Source organism: Salmo trutta, chromosome 7 (genome assembly GCF_901001165.1).
Source record: "Salmo trutta chromosome 7, fSalTru1.1, whole genome shotgun sequence".
Classification (NCBI taxonomy): Eukaryota; Metazoa; Chordata; class Actinopteri; order Salmoniformes; family Salmonidae; genus Salmo; species Salmo trutta.
Genome location: NC_042963.1, coordinates 50,862,944 through 50,875,125, shown reverse-complemented (window position 1 = coordinate 50,875,125; position 12,182 = coordinate 50,862,944). Strand labels below are relative to the sequence as shown.

The 12,182-nt window shown below is 44.3% G+C and overlaps 1 protein-coding gene across 12 annotated transcripts in view; it reads left to right on the top strand.

Annotated features, from left to right (window-relative positions):
* Positions 1–12,182, top strand: part of LOC115197614 (neuronal cell adhesion molecule) — a 153,428-nt gene that overhangs the window by 53,619 nt on the left and 87,627 nt on the right. Inside the window, exon 1 of one of the 12 annotated variants that reach the window (XM_029759301.1) lies at positions 2,958–3,157. The exons of the other annotated variants lie outside the window; for them this stretch is intronic. The gene's annotated coding sequence lies outside the window, so the exon portion shown is untranslated. Of the gene's footprint in view, positions 1–2,957; positions 3,158–12,182 lie in introns of those variants that run through there. 12 annotated transcript variants of the gene reach the window in all.

Below are 12,182 nucleotides of genomic sequence, written 5' to 3'. Positions count from 1 at the left end.
CCCATAGGAAACCTCTCTCCAACGCAGGCATGCACGCGCGCAAACACCCCCCCCACACACCCCACACATACACCCCACACACATCATTCCTGTTAAAACGACTCCAGCTCGCCCGATCGCATGCCTGAACTTCGTTCTGTTAAAAAGTTGCCATTGAAATATGCACCAGTTGCCATTGAAATATTGTCCTTCCATTGCTTCTGTGACAAAGCCCAGGGAGGGTGCCCACAGCAACACAGTGTGAGTCTCAGGGAGCCAATGGGCCTTCAGGGTCCTCCCAGAGTCTGTGCTCAACAGAGTCAGTGTGCAGACGTAATGCCTATTAGACCTGCTCAATCACCAGGCATATACTCAATGAAGTATGGCCTTTTCATTCATTTCATAGCACAATCCAAACCTCATAACTATCAATCATCTTTCTGAAAGTTGTCAGGAGTCTCTGGACACAGGAATGAATGAATAATGCTTTTATTTATAAAATATTCTACGCTAATGAGATGCCATGCAGAGAAGGCGAGATTCTGGGAAAATATATACAGGGAAATGTATGGTGTGTTATATGCTGTGTTAGGAACGTGTTATAAAGCTATTTCATTTCAATACAAAGCATTGGTTTCAGATCTCCTGATAATCAGTGAAGCGATGGAAACCTACAGGCAATCCTAGTGCAGTATGAATCTATTGAAATGTGATGTAAAATATGGAAGAGATCATATGGTATAGATAATAAAATAAGCTATAGATATGGTATAAATCATAGTGGTATACTGTATATAGCTTTACATTCCAGTGCAGTGCATTGCTTTTGTATCTCTTCTTGATGACCAGGGAAGCAGTGAAAACCTGTAGGCAATCCTACCGCAGCATCAGGGTACGATTATCAAACGATAGAATTAAGCAATAAGGCTCGAGGGGGTGTGGTATATGGTCGATATACCACGGCTAAGGACTGTTCTTATGCATTACGCAACTCGGAGTGCCTGGATACAGCCCTTAGCCGTGGTGTATTGGCCACATATCCCAAACCTCCGAGGTGCCTTATTGCTATTATAAACTGGTTACCAACGTAATTAGAGCAGTAAAAATAAAAGTTTTGTCATACCCGTGGTATACGATCTGATATACCATGGCTGTCAGCCAATCAGCGTTCAGGGCTCGAACCACCCAGTTTATAATGGGGTACAGATACATTCCAGTGCAGTGAAGCAGGGAAAACCGGAAGGCTAATGGTTATATGGGAATATGGTAGAACTGATATGCTGCTAGCAATGACATGCAACAGTGATCAGGTAATGAAGCCATTGGCAATGTTCCCTCCATAGAGAAGTGGATTCCTATGGCTATCCACTTTCCACTATCCAGCCAATATAGCTGTCTCCTAACCCAACATAGAAGCTAGGAACAACAATGGAGAGAGAAAGGAACAGAGAGAGAGAGAGACACACATATAGAGACAGAGAGAGAGAGAGACAGAGAGAGAGAGAGAGACACACACATATAGAGACAGAGAGAGAGAGAGAGACAGAGAGAGAGTAATCACTTGAGAGAGAGAAACACACATAGAGAGAGTAATCACTTGAGAGAGAGATGTTGAGTTGTGAGAGTGATGGTGAAAAACTAAGTTGTAGGCGCCATTTGTTCAGTTCAGTTCAGACCCCTCGGACAGTGAGCTTTGAGACAGATTATGTTGCATTTTCACTGCTTTTGTGAAGGGAGGAGTATTATTCTGGGTTGGGGAGGACACAGAATAGTGACTCTTTCAAAGGGAGAGCTCCCTGCCATTGTTGCCTGCTGCAACCATAGCTAACGAACTTCAAAAGGCTTTTTCAAACCTATTCTTATAAATGGCTGCAATAATACCACTGTGAGAGGAGTGGGCAATAAACTTCCTGTTGGCTAAATCAAGTAGATTAGATGTCATAGGATGGGCCATCTGTTGAGTGTAGGTGACCACTTTACTTCCTCTGTAGGCTGTCTTCAGGTTGGATGATTGGATTAGAACGGAAGGAAGTTGTTTGTTTTTGCCTCTGGCTATTTTCTTTTATCTTGTTGAAGTACTGTATAGCTATAGCAAGTACTTTTACAGTTAGCTAGAACAACAGGAGGGGATTTGAGGAAGCTGTTTCCTGTTGGTTGGTGACAGAAATATGCACTGACTGACTGTCAGTGCATCCAACATTTATTAGATTTTTTTAACCACTTTTTTTTCTCCCCAATTTCGTGATATCCAATTATGATCTTGTCTCATTGCTGCAACTCCCCAACGGGCTCAGGAGAGGTGAAGGTCGAGTCATGCGTCCTCCGTAACATGACCCGCCAAACCGCTCTTCTTAATACCCGCCCGCTTAACCAGGAAGCCAGCCACACCAGTGTGTCGGAGGAAACACCGTTCAACTGACAACCGAAGTCAGCTTGCAGGCGCCCAGCCCACCACAAGGAGTCGCTAGAATGCGATGAGCCAAGTAAACCCCCCCGGCCAAACCCTCCCCTAACCCAGACAACGCTGGGCCAATTGTGCGCCGACCCATGGGACTCCCGGTCACGGCCGGTTGTGACACAGCCTGGGATCGAACCTGGTTCTGTAGTGACGCCTCAAGCACTGCGATGCAGTGCCTTAGACAGCTGCACCACTCGGGAGGCATTTGCTTTGCATGGTAAATTCATGAATATTGTCTTCTTGTCTTCAAATTATCTGACAGGCATGTGTGATGTTCCATCCCAAAAATGTTTTGCCAGAATTGAAAGGATAAAGGAACTGGCTGAAAAAACCCTGCCACTCATTTTATTCTAGCAGCATTCATTTGATACCAGGAAATGTTTAACCCCTATTGTAGAGAGACAAAGGGTTGTTTTAATCCCACTGTGAGAGTAGGAGGGAGGGAGGTAGGGAGGGAGGAGGGTCAGGGAGGGAGGGGGACAGGTTTGAGGAGGAGGAGGCGAGGCGGAGGTGGGTGTGTCTGTGAAACATGCCCCCTCGCTCTCACTGTTACTCTAGCAGTGTTAGTTCCACCAGACAAACACAACGCGGTATACACAGCCACTGGGAACTTTGCGCTTTCACACACACAGGACACACACACTGGACACACACACACACACCGGACACACACACACACTCTGGGAAGATTTGTTCTTGCAGACCGCAGCAGAGAGACAGGTAATGTCAAATCTAATGTTATTTTTCACATGCTTCGTAAAACAACAGGTTTATACGAACAGTGAAATGCTTACTTACGGGGCCCTTCCCAACAACGCAGAGAGAAAGAAAATAGAGAAATAATAGAAAAGTAATAATACATAATAATAAAAGTAGTAGTACCTAGTCGATGTGCAGGGGTACGAGGTAATTGAGGTAGATATGTAAATATATTTAGAAATAAAGTGACTAAGCAACAGGATAGATAAACAGTAGCAGCAGTGTATGTGATGAGTCAATGTAATGTAACATTTACATTTAAGTCATTTAGCAGACGCTCTTATCCAGAGCGACTTACACCTCAGCGGGTTCTTGGGGCCTTTGGGGCCATAGAACTGTAATGTTATCTATTGAAAACGTAGCCTGTTTACAGATTGCTTGAGTACATTCTGTATGCTTTGAGTTAGTAGTCCGTGCTTGGCATAATGTTTTCTTCTCTGAAGGCGTTTTTCACGGTGTCATTAGGATTCTGAATACCCTGGATTTCCACCAGCAGCATATCAAAATGTCAACGTTTTTTTGTTGTTGCTGAATATCAACTCATTATTATTATTATGATGATGGAGGGTTGTGTGGGAGAGAAACACTCGTAGCTCTGAGTTATGGAGTCACGTTCCCTTAATGTAAATTCATGAATGAAAGTGTGATGGATACAATTATTTCTCGTCCTCTTTGGCTGGTAATGATACTGTTAGAAGAGAGAGGAGTCTCCTTATGATACTGTGTTAGAGAGAGAGAGAGAGGAGGCTGGTAATGATACTGTGTTAGAGAGAGAGAGAGGAGGCTGGTAATGATATTGTGTTAGAGAGAGAGAGAGAGAGGAGGCTGGTAATGATACTGTGTTAGAGAGAGAGAGGAGGCTGGTAATGCTACTGTGTTAGAGAGAGAGAGAGGAGGCTGGTAATGATACTGTGTCAGAGAGAGAGAGAGCAGGCTGGTAATGATACTGTTAGGAGAGCGAGAGAGAGGAGGCTGGTAATGATACTGTGTTAGAGAGAGAGAGAGAGAGAGGAGGCTGGTAATGCTACTGTGTTAGAGAGAGAGAGGAGGCTGGTAATGATACTGTGATAGAGAGAGAGAGAGGAGGCTGGTAATGATACTGTGTTAGAGAGAGAGAGGAGGCTGGTAATGATACTGTTAGGAGAGAGAGAGAGGAGGCTGGTAATGCTACTGTGTTAGAGAGAGAGAGAGATGTATCTGCTTCTTCACGCTCTGATATTACCTCTCTCTCGTTAGAAACCCTGCAGCCACAGGCAGGCTGCAGTGCTGCAGAAAGAAGCTCTCATCTCCTCTCTGTTGTTGTTTGATGCAGATTAAAATCTTAACTTGATCACTCTTTTGTCGCAGAACATTTTCCTACTGGATCAGGAAATTCAAATGAGCTTTGTGAGTCCCTGAAAAAGAGCAGTTCCCTTTCTGTCCATGCGGGGGATCAGGGTTTGCTATAAAAATCCTTTCCTCTCTCGCAACAAACACTAGGCCTAGGTCCTATTGCTGCAACATGCAGCCATACTAATCAACAACCGTTGTTTAATATGCAGTAGCTTAATAACACAATATATATATTGGTTTCCACTAGAATCTTCTCAGAGCTTGTCTGCAGCACTGAGACTCCAGGGTTTCTAATGAGAGAGAAGAGATATCAGAGTGTGAAGAAGCAGATACCTCTCTCTCTCTCAAACACAGTATCATTACCAACCTTCTCTCTCTCTCTCTCTCTGACACAGTATCATTACCAGCCTCCTCTCTCTCTCTCTAACACAGTATCATTACCAGCCTCCTCTCTCTCTCTCTAACACAGTATCATTACCAGCCTCCTCTCTCTCTCTCTAACACAGTATCATTACCAGCCTCCTCTCTCTCTCTAACACAGTATCATTACCAGCCTCCTCTCTCTCTCTCTAACACAGTATCATTACCAGCCTCCTCTCTCTCTCTCTAACACAGTATCATTACCAGCCTCCTCTCTCTCTCTCTAACACAGTATCATTACCAGCCTCCTCTCTCTCTCTCTAACACAGTATCATTACCAGCCTCCTCTCTCTCTCTCTCTCTAACACAGTATCATTACCAGCCTCCTCTCTCTCTCTCTCTCTAACACAGTATCATTACCAGCCTCCTCTCTCTCTCTCTCTCTAACACAGTATCATTACCAGCCTCCTCTCTCTCTCTCTAACACAGTATCATTACCAGCCTCCTCTCTCTCTCTCTAACACAGTATCATTACCAGCCTCCTCTCTCTCTCTCTAACACAGTATCATTACCAGCCTCCTCTCTCTCTCTCTAACACAGTATCATTACCAGCCTCCTCTCTCTCTAACACAGTATCATTACCAGCTTTGTGGAAGTTACCTGTGCTGCTGATGTTTAGGCCTAAGAATGTATAGTTTTTTGTGTGCTCTAGGGCAGTGGTTCCCAAACATTTTATAGTCCCGTACCCCTTCAAATATTTAACCTCCAGCTGCATACCCGCTATAGCACCAGGGTTATTAAACATAAGAATGAGTGTGAGTTTTTGTCACAATCCGGCTCAAGGGAAGTGACAAAGAGCTCTTATAGGACCAGGGCACAAATAATAATAATATAATAATAATCAATAATTTTGCTCTTTATTTAACTATCTTACATATAAATCCTTATTCGTTCATCGAAAATTGTGAATAACTCACCACAGGTTAATGAGAAGGGTGTGCTTGAAAGGATGCACATAACTCTGCAATAACTCTGTGCCTGTATCTAGTTTTCATGCTAGTGAGGGCTGAGAATCCCCTCTCACATCGGTACGTGGTTGCAAAGGGCATCAGTGTCTTAACAGCGTGATTTGCCAAGGCAGGATACTCTGAGCACAGCCCAATCCAGAAATCGGATAGTGGCTTCTGATTACATTTTCACAGAACCGCTTGCTGCAATTTTGATGAGGCTCTCTTGTTCAGATATCAGTAAGTGGACTGGAGGCAGGGCATGAAAGGGATAATGAATCCAATTGTTTGTGTCGTCCGTTTCAGGAAAGTACCTGTGTAATTGCGCACCCAGCTCACACAGGTGCTTCGCTATATCACATTTGACATTGTCTGTAAGCTTGAGTTCATTTGCACACAAAAAAATCATACAATGATGGAAAGACCTGTGTGTTGTCCTTGTTAATGCAGACAGAGAAGAGCTCCAACTTCTTAATCATAACCTCAGTTGTGTCCCGCACATTGAATATAGTTGCAGAGAGTCCCTGTAATCCTAGATTCAGATCATTCAGGGGAGAAAAAACATCACCCAGATAGGCCAATCGTGTGAGAAACTCGTCATCATGCAAGCGGTCAGACAAGTGAAACTTATGGTCAGTAAAGAAAACTTTAAACTTGTCTCTCAATAAAAAAAAATCTGTCAACACTTTGCCCCATGATAACCGCCGCACTTCTGTATGTTGTAAAAGTGTTACATGGTCGCCGCCCATATCATTGCATAAGGCAGAAAATACACGAGAGTTCAGGGGCCTTACCTTCACAAAGTTAACCATTTTCACTGTAGTGTTCATAATGTCTTTCAAGCTGTCAGGCATTCCCTTGGCAGCAAGAGCCTCTCGGTGGATGCTGCAGTGTACCCAAGTGGTATCGGGAGCAACTGCGTGTGTGTGCGTTACCACTCCACTATGTCTCCCGGTCATGGCTTTTGCACCATCAGTACAGATACCAACATGACCAGCAGCTACGTTTGTCTACATACGGACCGTTAGTGGAATTCCCGCGAGAGATTAATGGTTAATTATTTGACTAGGCTACCTTATTTTTGTCTTACTGAGATTTACTATCAGTGCCCATCAGCAACCAGTAGATATTTGACTCCAGTTTCCCGTTAGGGTGAGGCCGCGTGCTGCAGACTGTTCTAGTGCCCACGCCAATTTGTTGATATATATGTTGAAGAGGGTGGGGCTTAACCTGCATCCCTGTCTCACCCACTGGCCCTGTGGAAAGAAATGTATGTGTTTTTTGCCAATTTTAACCGCACACTTGTTGTTTGTGTACATGGATTTTATAATGTCATATGTTTTTCCCCCAACACCACTATCCATTAATTTGTATAGCAGGCCGTTGTGCCAAAATAAGTAATCTCTCTCTCTGCGTCTCTCTCTGCCGCTCTGTCTCTGTCGATTTCTCTCTATTTCTGTCTCTCTCTCTGTGTATCTCTGTATCTCTGTCTCTCTCTCTGTCTCTTCTGCAGGTAGTGTAAAAGCAGGATGGTGGGAATATGGTAATGCAGTGTTTAGGAGGGTTAGAACTGAAGTGGGAGAGAGTTTGAGTGGGTGCTTTTGGCACACAGATTTCCCATGTAGAATAAAAAAAGTGGTGTCTTAGTTATCACCATTCAGTTCACACAGTGATTGCATACTGGTAGGATAATGGCAGAATGTTGTTGCAGTTTGGGGGAGTGATTTAAAATGGGAACAGAGTGGTTTATGCTCTGAACTACTCCAGGCATTGTGTTTCTCCCTTGGAAGTGCTGCTAGCACCACTCTCTTACCAACTGAGTGCTTTTGGCACAGGAGTATTCTATGCATTGTGCCTCTCCCTATGAAACATTTTGTAGCCCACTAGTCCTCCTTTGTACCCACTCCTCCTATCTCCCACTGTCTGTCTGTCTGTCTGTCTGTCTGTCTGTCTGTCTGTCTGTCTGTCTGTCTGTCTGTCTGTCTGTCTGTCTGTCTGTCTGTCTGTCTGCTATTTCTGTTCCACTTACCTTCAGCTCCATCTCAATCACTGTGGCAGCGGTGGTGGTGGAGAGACAGACCTGAGGTTAGCTGGGTGTTGTGTGGTGTCTGTCTAGCCTAAAGCTGCCGGTCTGGCTGTCGTTCAGTTTAAAGCTCAATCAAACACAGCTCAAATACTGGTACTGAACCCAGGTCTGCTAGCTAGCCGCCTGTCAACCTCTCTGCCTGTCTGCCTGTCTGTCTGCCTGTCTGTCTGCCAGTCTGCCTGCCTGCCTGCCTGTCTGCCTGTCTGCCTGCCTGCCTGCCTGCCTGCCTGCCTGCCTGTCTGTCTGTCTGTCTGTCTGTGGGGGCGGTTGGTCTGCCTGACAGAATGACAAAGAAAAAAGGTTAATTGTGACATTTTGAATTTTTATTTCAAGCTCTGAGATTCCGTGGTTCAGTGGATTGAGAGGTTGTTATGGGATTATTAATGAAGGTTAGATGAGTCCACGACACTCATAATCATGACTTATAAATGGTGTATCCATAAGCTCCTACCTATCACACATAGTACTAAGTGAAGGTATCTCATACAGCCAAGACAGACAAAGTAAAACAATCTCATAGGATTGAATACATATGCTTTCCTACAATAGGAGGTACTGTAGATTATATCTTTTTTAAAGGAGGCTGAATGTTTCATATTTGCTTTCCTATTACCATTTATCTGATGGAACTGTGGTAGAAAACAGTGTGTAGCTACACTACATGACCAAAAGTATGTGGACACCTGTGATTCCTCACACCAGTGAACTCATTTCCACTGCTCCGTAGTCCAATGGCGGTAAGCTTTACACCACTCCAGGTGACGCTTGGCATTGCGTATAGTGATCTTAGGCTTATGTGTGGCTGGAAACCCATTTCATAAAGGTCCAAACGAACAGTTATTGTGCTGACGTTACTTCCAGAGGCAGTTTGGAACTCAGTAGTGAGTGTTGCAACCTGAGGACAGACGATTTTTACGCGCTGCACGCTTCAGCCCTCAGTGGTCTCGTTCTGTGAGCTCACCACTTCGCGGGTGAGCTGTTGTTGCTCCTAGACGTTTCCACTTCACAATAACAGCACTTACAGATGAACTGACTTGTTGGAAAGATGGCATGCTATGACGGTGCCACGTTGAAAGTCACTGAGCTCCTCAGTAAGGACGTTCTACTGCCAATGTTTGTCCATGGAGATTGCATGGCTGTGTGCTCGATTTTATACACCTGTCAGCAACGGGTGTGGCTGAAATAAGCGAATCCACTAACTTGAAGGGTTGTCCACATACCTTTGTATACATATAGTGTATGTTGCCAGGGGAAACAAACCGCGGGGTCTCTGCAGCTATCTGATATCAATATGCTGGAACTAATTGGATTGGCTTCTTCAATCATATTGGATATGGATTCCAGTGAGTGTCTTAGTGTTTACCGTGACATAGTTATTTGGAGAGAAGCCCTTGAGTCTCAGAAAAGCCTTCGGTTATGTAGCTAGCCCCACACATATACACACTCACACACTCACACATATACACACAGATATACACACACACACACACTCACACCATACACACACACACAGTCACACATATACACAAACACTCACACCATACACACATATATACACACACTCACACCATACACACACACATTCACACCATACACACACACACACACACACACACACACACACACACACACACACACACACACACACACACACACACACACACACACACACACACACACACGGTGAGCTTTACACCTCTCCAGGTGATGCTTGGCATTGCGCATGGTGATCTTAGGCTTATGTGCAGCTGGAAACCCACACAAACTCACACCATACATACACACTCACACACTCAGATACTCACACACTCACACCATACACACATACACACACACACACACTCACACTACACACACACTCACACACACACACCATACACACATACACACACTCACACACGTCTTGTACATGCATATGTAACCGATGTGAAATGGCTAGTTAGTTAGCGGTGGTGCGCGCTAATAGCGTTTCAATCAGGTGACGTCACTCGCTCTGAGACCTTGAAGTAGTTGTTCCCCTTGCTCTGCAAGGGCCGCGGCTTTTGTGGAGCGATGGGTAACGATGCTTCGAGGGTGACTGTTGTCTGTGTGCAGAGGGTCCCTGGTTCGAGCCCAGGTTGGGACGAGGAGAGGGACAGAAGCTATACTGTTACACATACATACAATCAGTGCATTCAGAAAGTATTCAGACCCCTTGAGTTTTCCACATTTTGTTACGTTACAGCCTTATTCTAAAAGTAATTAAATAAAACCATTTCCCTATCAATCTACACACAATACATAATGACAAAGCAAAAACTGTTTTTTAGAAAATTTTGAAATTGTAAAAAACAAAAATACCATATTTACATAAGTATGTGCATCCTGTTTCCATTGATCACCCTTGAGATGAGTCTACAACTTGACTGGAGTCCACCTGTGGTACATTCAATTGATTGGACATGATTTGGAAAGGCACACACCAGTCTATATAACGTCCCACAGTTGACTGTGCATGTCAGAGCAAAAACCAAGCCATGAGGACGAAGGAATTATCCATAGAGCTCAGAGACTGGATTGTGTTGAGGCACAGATCTGGGGAAGAGTACCAAAAAATGTCTGCAGTATTGAAGGTCCCCAAGAACACAGTGGCCTCCATCATTCTTAAATGGAAGAAGTTTGGAACCACCAAGACTCTTCCTAGAGCTTGGACGAACCCGATGGTCACACTGACAGAGCTCCAGAGTTCGTCTGTGGAGATGGGAGAACCTTCCAGAAGGACAACCATCTCTGCAGCACGCCACCAATCAGGGCTTTATGGTAGAGTGGCCAGATGGAAGCCACTCCTCAGTAAAAGGTCCATGACAGCTCTCTTGGAGTTTGCCCAAAACCACCTAAAGACTCTCAGACCATGAGAAACAAGATTCTCTGGTCTGATGAAACCAAGATTGAACTCTTTGGCCTGAATGCCAAGCGTCACGTCTGGAGGAAACCTGGCACCACCCCTACGGTGAAGCATGGTGGTGGCAGCATCATGTTGTGGGGATGTTTTTCAGCGGCAGGGACTGGAAGACTAGTCAGGATCGAGGGAAAGATGAAGGGAGCAAAGTACAGAGATCCTTGATGAAAACCTGCTCCAGAGCCTCAGGACCTCAGAGTGGGGCGAAAGTTCACCTTCCAACAGGACAACGACCCTAAGCACACAGCCAAGATAACGCAGGAGTGGCTTCAGGTCTCTGAATGTTTATGAGTGACCCAGAGACCGGACTTGAACCCAATCCAACATCTCTGGAGAGACCTGAAAATAGCTGTGCAGCGACAGTCCCCATCCAACCTGACAGAGCTTGATAGGATCTGCAGAGAAGAATAGGAGAAACTCCCCAAATACAGGCGTGACAAGCTTGTAGCGTCAAACCCAAGAAGACTCGAGGCTGTAATCACTTCCAAAGGTGCTTCAACAAAGTACAGAGCAAAAGGTCTGGATACTTATGTAAATGTGATATTTAATTTAGTTATATTTTTTATATTTTCTACATTTCTGAAAAAAAGTTTTTGCAATTTTTTGGGGGGTATTGTGTGTAGATTGATAAAGAAAAAACATTTGTTTTTATCCATTTTAGAATAAGGCTGTAATGTAACCAAATGTGGAAAAAGTCAAGAGGTCTGAATACCTTCCGAATGCACTGTATATACATACATACACACACACACACACACACACACACACACACACACACACACACACACACACACACACACACACACACACACACACACACACACACACACACATACATACATACATACATACATACATACATACATACATACATACATACCTCAGATATGTGCTGTTTTCACTCCTTCCTTGCACAGTTGGACTGTTTCAAGTCCATTTCACAGTAGGAACATCAATGGTTTATGAAAGATTAGGCTGTGCTACACTGTGTAAAGATATACGCTTTGTATTCTAGACAAAAGCAACATCCTGTTCCCGGCATGGTAGGAGTCAGTTCATCGTTATGGTTCTAAATCAATATCAAATACAATGTTATTTGTCACATGCTTCATAAGCAACAGGTGTAGACTAACAGGAAAATGCTTAAGACGAACTTAGCATTTAGATCAGGGATGGACAACTCCAGTCCTCAGGGGTCTGATTAGTGTCACACTTTTGCCCCAGCTAACACACCTGACTCCAATAATCTACTAATCATGATAT